This window comes from Dreissena polymorpha, chromosome 9 (assembly GCF_020536995.1).
Source record: "Dreissena polymorpha isolate Duluth1 chromosome 9, UMN_Dpol_1.0, whole genome shotgun sequence".
Taxonomy (NCBI): Eukaryota; Metazoa; Mollusca; class Bivalvia; order Myida; family Dreissenidae; genus Dreissena; species Dreissena polymorpha.
Window position 1 is genome coordinate 75,922,793 of NC_068363.1, and position 14,068 is coordinate 75,936,860.

Consider the following 14,068-nt stretch of genomic DNA (forward strand, 5'->3'; position numbering starts at 1 on the left):
ACACTATCAGAATAGCAAACAGTTTGGATCCTGATGAGACGCCACGTTCTGTGGCGTCTCATCTGGATCCAAACTGTTTGCAAAGGCCTTCAAAATTCGGTTCCCGCACTGAAAGGGTTAACGAATACAATGAGTTATAAATGATACAAGTCGATAAATCCGCACTTAAACATTTTTAATTGCATCTATGTGTAATCAACATATAATTAAAACTAACATCCATTGCTGACAGGTCAGTTATACGTTTTGTTGAAATTATTTCGTAATTGCCACTTTTGCCTGAAGATAAAAATTAATATTTGTTAATGAATCATGCAATAGCGACATCTTATGTACTTTGGATTGTTTTACCATTGTTTGGGGGTATTATCGAATAATCTTCTGCTAACAAACCAAATATTAAATGTACAATATTTTAGATACGCTTAAATTTAAAAGTTAAAGCAATTAAATGGACTGACACATTTTGCATATTTACGAAATTACTAAGATGATGTTAATATATTATTCTGACAAAGGAGTTGTACTCAGTGAAAATACAATAATTGACAAGACTTTTGACAACTTACGCATCATCATTTATTGCATACTTACCATAAATCATAAAAGCCATCATTTAATCATCACATTTTGGTTTTGTTTTGTTTTTATAATTGATTTGTACAATAGTATCACATTAGTTAGTTGTATAAGCTGTTTGTATATATTCTGGACTGCTGCATAAAGGGTACGTGTTAACAGATTTCAATTATTTGAAAAATCTCATTTGTGTTTAATAACATACTTAAATAATGCGGAATAGTAAAAAATAATGTTACTTTAGGCGTTTTGAAGTTTTTATGTGGACATTTTGATGATTTTAAAACGATAATGCACTGCTTCAACCGTTTGATAATAACAGTGAACATTATCCATAATTTACTGTGAAAGGATGACCTTTTCGTTACGTAATTAATAATACGGAACTTTCCAGTTTCCGGTATAAAATGTAAATAAACGGCGGACGACATTAAATAAACAGTTGATGAGTACCTTAATCTTGATGGATCGTCGATTTAAATTCACTCGTGATCAAAAAAATAATTATATAAGAGCAGAACAACTTGAATTCACCATAATTCGAACTAAGGACCTATGTAGCAAACGCTAACATTCTAACACTGGATCACTCAGGCCTTTAATATAACAGACAATTGTAAACTCTTGTTTGTAATGCATTTATTTTGAAATTATCGACGAAACGCATTACATAAGCTTTAAAAAAAATCAAATTTTAATTAATGATTATAAAAATCGATCGATGTTATTAAGTGTTGTCGCATATCATAGTTTCATCGTGCTTGTATGAATATATTGTTTACATTCATTGAATAATCTATTAGTTTTAGTTTGGAAATTATCACGTTTCCAAATTGTGAACAAGTCCCTTTAATCCGATATTTGTACCTACTACACTGCATATAACAGTAGAATGTACATTATGTTTGTCGTAGTGTGTGCATAAACTGTTATTTATTTTGTCATATTTGATGTGTACAGTAATGTAACCCTTCACTGCACACCACTCAACTGTATGACTCCATGTAACAATCACCAGTGTATGCATTGAGTTGCTGATTTAGCGACATTCCATCCTACAATGTATATTTGTAATTGACCATTTGTTCAATGACAGTGAATGCTGGGCATTTTAGCATAATACAATATAATGTTTAAGTGTGTTGTTCGAAGAGCAGTTCGCTTCATAAATATTAAAATATTGGTGTAAAATGTGTTGCTGTTAATATAGCAATCATTTTTTCGATTATGGACAGAACCAATTTAAATATTCGTAAGTGTTTTTTAATAAATAAACTATATGTTGACATTCAACTGTTCTGCGCAGTACTTAGTGTGATATTAATTTGAATTTTCACTGAAAGTGATTTTTTATTACGAAGCGACGAAGAATAAAAGCTGGGATACCTATTAATTCCCATACATAATGTGACCGGGCCGAGCTAAAAGCTTCGTATGTGTAGTCAAGCACCGTACCTACAGAGCAAGCTGGCCAGGTAAAAGACGCCGTTGATAATGTAATTAGCTTTTTTTTATCTATTTATGATAACGCGCTGTACCAGAAAAACACATTTATAAATAAATTATTTCTTTAAAAAGAGACCATCGTTTTTAAATCATACTTGAAGAGCTAATAAAGCTCTTGCAGTTGGCTCGTTTTCAAATGTATTTGCAGTGCTACAGTTGGAACTCAGCCGAATGGCATAGCTAATGCCCACTCCGACCCGCCTTCTGTTTTATCATATCCAAATGTAATAAATCAAATTTTATTTCAAGTTGCAAACATATATTTTCACTACAAAACTAGTGTATGTATTATAAACATGAAAACAAATGTAACACGGATAATACATGTATGGCTGGGCGCCATCGATCTTTGATCTTTTGATTTAAAAAACATGATCGATTGTCAAAATTACCAGCATACTTGTTAAAATGGTTCTTGAATTCTGTAGAAATCGTACGGAAGTAATGTACATGTTGGATGCACGTGACCTTTATCTTCTAACTTATTCAGTGATCAGCGTTATTTCCTGCGAAGGAGCCAGCAATTCTGATGATCATAATAAGCGTTCTCTTAATATTGTGCGAAAACCAATTTAATGATACAAACTCCCGTGGTCTTCACTTTTTACATGCTGACCTCAAAATCAATAGGCGTCCTAATTTTGGAAACGAAACGAATTGCCTTCGGACCCACGGACCGACCTTGATATTGTTTGACTGGCAGGTGCAAAGCAATAAACTCCTACAGCCCGCTTCCTCGAAGGGGGCATAATAAAAAACAAGAACTCGATACAATAGCTCAAATATCATAAAAACTTAAGTCACAAATATTTGAGAAATGCAGCTTTGACCGTTTTCTTTGTCCTGATCTGACTCTTTTTCTGATAATTTACCATAGGCAATACATTGACTGGACTTTTTGTTGCTGTCGCTTTTCAGGCAATGCCGAGCTTTATTGCATTTATGTGTTGCTTAATGAAGCTTTTTTACATTAACGAATTTGCTTATAACAAGGACAAATTTTCTGACATTGTTTTGTGGTACTGCCCGGATCCTTGGGGATAATTTGGTGCTTGGTAATATTATATTTTCAAGCTAGACGTTAAACCAGATAAGCGGAGTGAACTTTATGCGACACAAATTCAAAGCAAAGTAGGAATTATGTTTTAATATCAAAATAACGATGTTTTTGTCATGTGGCATGCGAGACTTAAGTCTATGTACAGTGCCTACGCATCTTCTATAGTCTCTGAAGTGGATTTGTGTAAATGGAAAGAAATCAGATCATAACTAGAACTTTGTCACAGATGTGACATATACCCCCGCATTCTGCATTGACACATACTATTTTGCATCCTGTCTTCACAAAACAAGAGAAGCTTATTTATGGCGATTTAAAAAAATTATTATGTAATGATCATTTATGGCCGTTTTGACCTGTGAACTAATGAATTCTTTCGCATGACACGCACGCCGTCCAATGACTGAGTGCAAAGTTAACGTACAGAGTCATTTACAAAAAACTCATAATGAATGACATAACATAGTTATGGCCCGGACAAGATCATTTATGGCCAGTTTGACCTTTTGAACTCAAAGTGTGACCTTCACCATGGATATATCGACGTAATTCTTTTGCATGACACACCATCCAATGATTGTGAAAAATGTACTTATTAATTGGGCTAAATAATAAATATTGATACTATTAGTATTAATAATATTTAATACTGTGCTAACAGATTTGCATGTGAATTAGTATCAATAGCGCATGTCAATAACCAGCAGGGTCAGGTGTTCAACTAACAAGCTAACTCATCATCCAAAATGTAAACATCAGTGTACTTCGCTGTGTATTCCGGTAAACATCAGTGTACTTCGCTGTGTATTCCGGTAAACATCAGTGTACTTCGCTGTGTATTCCGGTAAACATCAGTGTACTTCGCTGTGTATTCCGGTAAACATCAGTGTACTTCGCTGTGTATTCCGGTAAACATCAGTGTACTTCGCTGTGTATTCCGCTTCATCGATAGGTACATCTAGCTCTGAAAAAAATATGTGTAAGATATAGATAATAAAAGGGTTACACAGGCATGTTGAGCAGAAGTGTGTTTTACCGACATAGGGTTTCAATAACATTTTAAATTCAAAAGACTGCGTAATGAAGGGGTAGCGAGTGGGCTTTTGCTTTTCCAGGTCCCGGGTACGGTCCAAAATACAGGCCTTTTTCATGTTTCTTTCTTAATTTAATCATTTGCAACTGTTCCAAATATTACAGATTAGTAGAAAAAATGCAGTCCCTTTAAGAATGTACATTTCGTAAATAGTTCAATAAATTGCTTGTTCCCGACCTTTTAAGATTTTTCATGACCGTTATTTTATATTTAATCAGAAATTATTTAATTGTGTATAATTTTGTTTTATTGACAAAAAGTCTTCTTGTTAAAAAAATGTAAGCGGTCTTTCGCTTTATCTTTCAAATTATATTCGTTCATGTTGGCTGTGTTATAAAGATGACACGATAATACAAGTGACTATTTATATAGATACATAAATGGTCGAATCTCTCATACAAGAAGACAAAACGGATATATGTAGCCGAATGTGAGCAGGAAAATTCAAAACATAATTTTATAAAACGATACTCACATGAAATATTTAACATGATTAATTGTATTTATTTTATGCTTTCCGGTGGTTTATAGAGAAATATCAGTGAATTAAATCTGATAATTTCACTGTTTCAAACAGTGAAAATTATCAGTGAAAATTATCGATAATTTTCATTGTTTACTGTGAAATGACGTCATTTTTTGACGAAATGACGTCATTTTCCCAGCGAAATTCTTTAGTTAACTCTTTAACAATATATATATAATGTGAAAAAAAGCATAAAATAAAAAGAAAATTTGTTGGATTCCGTGGATTATCGAAAATTCAAAACATAACTTTATAAAACGATACTCACATGAAATATTTTACATGATTAATTGTATGAATTCAATTGTGTTTAATGATTTAATATAATTTCGAAAACATTACTTGAGTAAATAAATGTAAACATATCTTAAAAACAGAGTTAAATAGTTTGGTGCTCATAATATATGATTGATGAGACTAAAAATTAGATAAATAAAATTTGGTATGGCATCGAATACCTATATCGTTATTCGGATATTCGCAAATCGATTCAATCGAATATTCGAATTTTCGCATAAAACAGCTGGATTGATTTAGGCGAAATATATAAAAAAAAAGAATGAAACTTGTGATGTGTTAACTTTCATTGTTTTGTAAGTAATATCCGTTTGCTGAATACGAGGCTGTTAATTAACGTTGCTATCGAATGATTGTATCGCTGTCGGCTAATACTATGACCGATACTGTAATCGGGCAAAATAGATAGAAAAACATAATGTCATAGAATTTTATTTTTATTTGACATTTTAAAGTAAGGATAGCATGTACGTTTATATAAAGAAACATATCAATAAGGCATGCAAAGTACACCAAATATTCAAGCACTAATATAAGGAAAAATATCATGTCATATAATTTTATTTTTATTTGAAATTTTAAAATAACGATATCATGTACGTTTATAAAAATAAACATATCAATAAGTCATGCAAAGTACATCACAAAGCCTTTCAGTAACAGACAGAGCTTTTTTAATTCGATTTATGCGTCAGTGTCGTCCTGGCTCAAGGTCACATAGTTCTTGTTGAGGAAAATAATCTTGTCAACAAGATCACAGGTAAGTCTGTTCCTCAACTTGTTTACTATCAGTCCGGCACAAGAAAATATCCTTTCTGATGGAACTGATGTAGCTGGAATTCATTAGACGGCAGGCTACTATGGCGATGCGAGGAAAACGGCCTTGATTCTGTTGCCACCAGTCAAGAGGTAATACACACTCATCAGCTTCATCCTGAAGCTATCGGCGTAGTTCGTCAGTTTGTAGTTTTGACGATTTTGACATCAAGAAACTCACACGGGGACGTTTCGACGGTGTTGGTTCAGTTTCAGGGAGACGTAGGGGTATGTCATCTAGCCGGCCTTCTAAGGCCTCTTCTGCCTTGTGACACTGCGCAGACGACAGGAAATCCAGATCCTTAAAGAAGGGATCTAGCAGTGCCTGCTTCAGTGTCCGTGGGACGGAATCGCCGATCTAACTCTTCTGATACGAGGTCTTTCCCTTTTCTTAACACATCTGAATCGCGTAATCAACGCTGAGATACGGGTCGCGTTATCAGTTTGACACGTACTTTACAAGGCATGCAGACATTCAATGAACACATTTTAATATTTATTTAACAAAACAAAACAGGGAGCGTTCTTTAGATCTCCCCAATAGACTAAAAGTACTGATGCTACCCAGAAAAAGGACACGAGAGCTTTAAATAAGCCTCAAGCGGGGCCAACATACTCCATGGGTCTGTTTAGTACAAGCTTTGAGCATATAAGAACTTTATTGATCAAATATGACATATTTCCCTGAAAGTTATTTTTCAATTTAAAGTTTTAAAGCCACACACCTTGAAATGAAATAAATGTTTATCAATACATATTGATGCAATTTGAAAGTGTGCAAAATTGTCATTAAATCTATTGCCTTGTTAGCAAGTATTTTTTTTTTAATTTTTAAACTGAAAGTAGGATTTCTATGCATATACGTATATTTCGACAAACACGATTATTTTTAAGTTTTAAAGCGCAAAATAGACGGATTTCAACGTTGTTATAACCAGATATATTCTTATTGGCATAGATATAATTAAATCTATAGCTTAGTTAGCAAGTAAATTATTATTTTTCAAACGGAACCGCTTTTTAAACCGAAAGTAGGATTTTTAGTGGTATACGTCGATTTCGATAAACGCGATTATTTTTAAGTTTATAAGCGCAAATAAGACGGAAGTCTAACTTGTAACCACCATATGTATTCTAATTGGCATAGATAAAATATGTTCCTTATTTATACTTAATTTTAATGTAGTTCATGTCAAGTTATGTGGTTTTAAGCAGATACCCGATACTAAAAATCCCATACAATTTTAATGATATTTTTTTCCAGGTACAAAAATATGTATGAGACAGAAAGTTGTTCCAATTAAGATCCACTAAAAATGGTTCATCAATCGGCACAATTTCATCATATTTGTTTTTTGCGACCTATGAACTATTTTTCATTTCAAAAAGGTTAAATGTAAAACAAACATATTTAAAAACTGCATGTGTCATTCTTTTAATTATATCGTCAATTTATTACTAAATGTGTTCATTTAAATTTCACGAATGCACGCACGCACGGCCCTACTAACACATGCATGGTCGCAGGCACACCTAAACAAACGGCAGATATATCAAACATTTAAAGTTGGGTTTAGTGTAAACATGGTTATGTATCTAACATGCGTGACATTAATAGAGAAACAGCTGATAGTATGATATAGTTGTGCACAATTTTTGCAGCGAAGATTAACTCAATACAAACATTGTGTCAAACCTGTAATGATAAATGTAATTTAAAGCTTAAACTTAGAAACAAGCCAGCATTGGTTTTTATGAACGAGCTCATTGCTTTTTTTTAAATAAAAATATCGGTCTTATATGTTTTCTCATTTTAAAGATAAAAACACTTTAACGTGTTCATATTTCTGGTAATCAAACAAAAATGTGTGCAGTATTTACGAACTTTAATTGCATTTTACGCAATCTAAGTTTCGTCTTTTTCTGTGGAAAACAACCAAGCTATGCAATATGGATCTTTTACACCCATTATTGCTGTTTCTTCCTGGGTTTGCGCGATGATGATCTGAAATATTAAATTTATGTTGCAATATTCTTAAATCTTTCTCTAAAAAGAAGGGATGTAGTTGGCACTTGTTCGTAGTTTTATTTCATCGTTCTTCAAAAAGTTGTAACTCTGTTGCTCTGGCCTCTTTCCTACCATTGAGTAATTAAATGGTAATTAAATTGAATCCAGTTTAATTGTCTTTTATTTTTGTTTAATTTGAGTTGCAATGCTATGAGGTTAAATTTTATTTACATTTATATGTATCATGAATACTGCTGGGCCAAGTGTTTTGCATTGACCGTTCCAAGGCGGTGACCCCAGCTTTATTTTTATATGTGTATAATTATTATGTTGTTTGTATTGTGCTGTTTTGTACTGTTTTTTTTAATTGGTCTCTTGCCTAAAATAAAGGACCATCTAATTGTATATAACGAGAATGCAATACTGCTGCAGGAGCTGGAGTTTCACATCTTTATATTGATGATATTGTCACATTTGTTCAAGGCCTAGTTTAGGGAATGTCTGGTTCCTTTCTTGTGGTATTACAGTTACTGATCCGCCATTTAATATTTGTATCGATATTTTTCCCTGAGCTGACATAAGTATGTTTACTCTATAGATCTTTATTGATCACCGCTGATTATGGTCAATGCTACGTGAACACACAAGGGAGCATATACACGTATACAATACAAGTTGTGTGTGGGCGTCAAATTAAAAAGAATTATTCTAGTCCATCAAAGATCTTTAAACATCTATAATAAACAGACCATATTGAACGAATATATTATATACAAAACAACTACATTAATGGGCAGTGTGTACATATCTTGATGTATGCTACGTGTATTTTTTTGTGACAACAATTATGTTGAATATTATTTCACATTCTGAGTTGGATTGTTTGCAATTAATAATAGTGTCTTTGGTATAAAACCGGCTTAAACACGAACTGTTTTCAACTCGGCTTTGTGTTTCATTATTTGTTGTCACAATAGTGTGGTGACCATCGTTTTGACCATCGGCTTCTCTATTGCAGATGCAACTTATGTTTCACATTTTACTTTATATCTTTTCAAAAAGCCGTATTATATTATATTCCAAATATGGAGATAATGTCATCGAATACTGTTTTCGCTGAAAGAGTCTGATTGCGATGTTGAAAATATGAAGAGTTGTACGAGCTTTAAATTAATAGCAAAAATACGAGATAAGCGAGCTCAAACATTTTATGGGTCACACAATGAGATTTTTGTGATCGCAGATCCACAATTCAAGTCAACCTTTTTATTAACCGTTTCAAACGATATCGCAACAACTTAATAAAATAAATATGTCCGCAAAGTGAATATGTTCTGTTTATTAAGTTTTATTTATCTTCTACCACATATCAAACCTCATAATTTTAAAGCATCGTTGTAAGAAAAATGCAACTGCTAGTTAATGTTAATTAATGTTCTAATTTGTCCTTATACGCGAATTACAAACGACATCTATATTAGGAAACTGCACCTGCTCATTTAGCTGGACGATTATGTTTTTGTGTCAAAACACCTGATTACGTCCTTGAATATTAAGAAAGGAATGCAGATGAGGACAATTATTGATAAGCCCGGCTTAGTGCGATTGTAATACTTCAATCAAGCAATTGATTCTTTAGATGCTCTGTGTTGTAAAACGTTTCTTCTCAACAAGCGAAAAGGTTTAAACAAACGTCTCGAGATAAGTCGTTTGTTTTCATTTATCGAAAATGTGTCCTTATCGCATAAAGGATTATGCGCTTCATAAAGTTGTTTTGAAGATATTGTTAAGTAATTATTCAAAAGTATACTTAAAAAAAATATTTAATGACAAAATAACACAAAAACATACCTTGTTCAGAACTAAGAAATCGTTTGCTTCTAGATGAAATATCTAAATCCTGACTGAATAAAAAAATATGTGGTTGAAAATTTATTGTTGGTATTTCGCCTGATTGGCATTGTTTATTTGGTTAACAAAATAATTGTAGTTCATTGTCCAATTGTAATCAGCAATACGCCTTTAGCAACAGTCAAACAACTCTATACCAAAACATACGAACAACGGAACAAATACATGATACTGATTTAGACATATTGCCCTCATTTTAAAATTGTGCTCGTGCCATCCTGAGAATGAGAAATATGTTAACAAATCCATTTAAGTGTCAAATACTTGATTGTATCTGATAACATAATTTTATTTATTTTGTTGTATTAGTTAATTGAATATATGTCAGTATTATTCATGTATGTGCATTGTTAAGGTAAATATTAACCGTCAAATGATTGGTCTTAGCTATTTGTTTGAATCAACAACGGAATGTGACAAATAGTTTACCACGGCGTTTCAGTGCCTCTAAATTAATCACAATATTTTCAATGATTATTTCAATGATTTTACTTTATGAATCGATACTTGATATGGAATGAAGAACAAGTTGCCCCAATTATCGGTCTTGGTAATTGTTTAATGCAGTTCAGAAAGTGGTCCTTCATGTATAGACTATGCTCATTATACCTTTGCTTATTAAGAATGCAAGTTCATAATCAGTTGAATAAAAACAAGAACAATTCTACAATGAACGTGCAATCTGTCTTTAATATTTTGGAGTTTGTTAGTATTTGTCGTAAGATCACTGAAGAGCTTTTATGTTGAAAGAAGCCAAGAGAAATACACATTATTTACAGCTATTGTAAATTACGGCATTTTAAAGAAGATTAGGAACAAAACAGTACTGTTTATAGTGCGTGCAGACTACTTTTTTATTGTGTGATTCAGATTGACGTTGTGATATAGCTCCATATATAAAGCGTCCGCGAGTATTTAAGTGATCAACATGTATGGCCATGTAGGCATGCGCAAACCCACTGAATATAAAGATATGATACAAATCATGTGAATTCGTGAAGAAATAAAAAGCGGTTAAATTGAGGTCAATTAACGAGGATAAATGATTAAGCTGTTATGTGGATTCATACATTTTCATTACGTAGGCGAAATCGATTTGAAACATAGCCAGACAGTATAGAACACGTACACGTTGTTCTTTGGTTTGCAGGATATCCGTAATTGACACTTGAATGATAAATATAGAATGGTGAACATCAAGGATCTTACAGTTAAATAAACGCAATATATGGAACTGTGTAATAAAGTTACATTTAAACTGCACATAATACCAAAACATGCAACTTAAATGCAATAGAACAACCCATGGCATTTTTTCATAAATGAGACCTTCAATGCAGATAACAAAAACAAACCCAACAACAAATAATATCCGATATGCAAAATTTTATCATCAAGAATAATTCATATTCTATCAGCATGGAGTGATGTCACTCATAACCTAGAAACCCAAACCAGCAGTAAAACTATTTTATGGAACAATAAAGACATAACTTCAAAATATATGACGTTTTTCTATAAAGATTGGTTTGAACGAAGCATTAAATATGTCGACCAATTATATGACTACAGAATTAAGGATTTCTACTCTTTTGATGATATATGCTACATATACGGAATACCTTAAAATATTTTTTTGAAGTACTACACACTAATCAAAAGCATACCCATACATATTAAATCTGAAATCAATACAAATAATACACCATGTACTCAAACAACATTCGTACAAAACATACTTGGAAGAAAAAACAAAACGAATAAAATATTTTACACACTACCAATTAAAAACCCTACAGAAAACTCCAAAACCCAAAATACATGGCAAGTCCTTTTCGGAGAACATGAACTCAATTGGACACACATATTTACCATGCCATATAAAGCAACTATTAAAAGCACACTGAGAAATTTTCAATATAGCTACATCCATAGATTTATAGCTACAAATAAATATCTCTTTAAATGCAAATTATCTAACTCAAATCTGTGTGACTTCTGCGGTGAAAACATTGAAACAATAGAACATCTTTTTTGGGAGTGCAAACACATCCAGACTATTTGGAATCAATTAGTATGTTTTCTTGAACAACAGTAACTAAACGTTAAACTTTCTTTCTTAAACTTAAGTTTTGGAATTTACTCATTGAAATCAATAGACTGTAATAATATTGTGAATTTTATTTTTATATTGATGAACAATTTTATCATTAACATGAAGTAAAAGTAACAAGTACCAATTTATAATTGCTTTGTCCATAGTCTTAAACTAAAAATCCAGATTGAGAAAGAAATAGCCCTCAGTAATGACACATTACAAATCTTTGAACAAAAATGGAATCGGATTAAATTCTCATACTGTTTGTCCACTTATATACATTTCACTCTAATGTTAGTTTATCTTTCTAAAATATTCTTGTATATATATATTTTTTTTCAATCTTATAAGATAATTGTGAATATACAACAAAACACACAAGTCCAGTATGCTTTCTTAAAACTTTATACAACCGATCATTTTTCATAACTATTCCTCTGTTGTTCTTTTTATTGTTTCTTTTTTAATTTTAAGGAAACCAAAAAAAGTAAATGTATTAGCATATCTTGTATAACATGTCTGAACTTTATTGCTTTGTTCAATCACTATGTTATATGATCATATACATGTCTACATTGTTTGTATTATATTGAATAAAAAAAAGAATAATTCATATGAATACATAAACAAAAATCTATATTTTACGTCCTTAATTCAGGAAGAACAATGATGGACATATTTATTATAAGATATTTTCTACTTATGAATTGTAATATATCCCGAATATATTCAGAATATGATAACATCTGCACATATAAAATGCTCCGACTATCCCGAGTCGCGACTCTTACTGCATTAATCGTATCAAAGCTCTTACTGCATTAATCTTATCAAAGCACCGATAGCAATACTAGCTTGCGTAAATGTGCACTTGTTAGGACAACTTTAGGGTAAGATATCGTTCCTTAAAAAACGATGACGGGATGTTGACATTTATTTAAACCTCGAACATGAAAGGCATGTTTTCAAACATGCTTTATCCTTAAATGTTTCATTCTATTGGCTACTGAACATTTATTTCTGCAAGCAAATTATTACACAGTGATTAATGATCTGAGGATCATTTAATGACAATAACAACATTTATAAAATCGTTGTAATAGCACACTCGGTTTTATTTTTTGCGAAATCTTTAAAAGGCAATATTGCCGGTTAATACGGTATTTGTTCAAAGGTCAGATGGATTTTATCAAATATTCCTTTTCATTATTTTGCTTAAAATAGATGTATACGTATTTGAAGTTACCAATATATAATTAATTGCATTTCAGCTAAGCTGCAACGTACACATGCTTTTGTTTTCATGTAAATGTAAAAATTGAACATTTATTCAAGAAAAGATGTATTTAAGTAAAAATATCGGCTAGGCATATTTTGGAACAATGTCTGATTAGTGGACAAAAGATAATTGCTTCTTTTTATCGGTTTCTGTATAGTGGATATATTTACGCAAAACATTCGCGTCTGTATTTTGATAACGCTCTGTAAATGTAATGCATCCAGATTGCAATGTTTCTGGACCGCTAAACATGCATGCGAACGACACAAGAATTATTGATATGATCAATTTAAAGCTGGTTTAAATGTTTAGCTTCATGCAAACGTATACTGTTTGTGTTTGTCAACGTCTAAGAAAGAATGTTAAGATAAAAGTCTGCCTGAGATCGAAACAAAACCAATCATTATTGAAAATCTATAGCAATACGAGTTATTAGCAACTTTTATAATATATTTATTTATTAAGTTCTTTATTTACGAACGCATCAACTCAAAGCTGGTGTCGCATTTTAGGTTTATGAAAACATTGGTGTGATTTATTTTGTTTTTGACTTCGCAGTAGCGTAATGTATTACGTTTGCTAAAAATGCATAATATAAAATGTTTTATCCTATAATCTCAAAATTGAATATGCTTATCGATTAGGCCTTATGAAGGGAAAAAGTTCGATATGCTATCATAGGCGTTGACTTCAAAGCTCAGAACAGATAACAAATCATCCTTAATCAAACGCAGTCTGATTTTAGATTGAATAGTTTTCGTCTTGAATCGTTCATTGCTATTTGGAGTTCTAAAATCGACCATAAGATTTATGAAGGAAAAAGTGTTTCATTTACAAGGAAGAAATTAATGAACATCAGTTAAAATCCTTCGAGCAAAATAATGACACCATATCA

General features: G+C 31.9%; 1 protein-coding gene across 4 annotated transcripts in view; it reads right to left on the bottom strand.

Moving 5' to 3' along the window:
* LOC127845395 (uncharacterized) overlaps positions 1 to 14,068 on the bottom strand; it is a 232,783-nt gene that overhangs the window by 52,693 nt on the left and 166,022 nt on the right. The window lies entirely within an intron of this gene.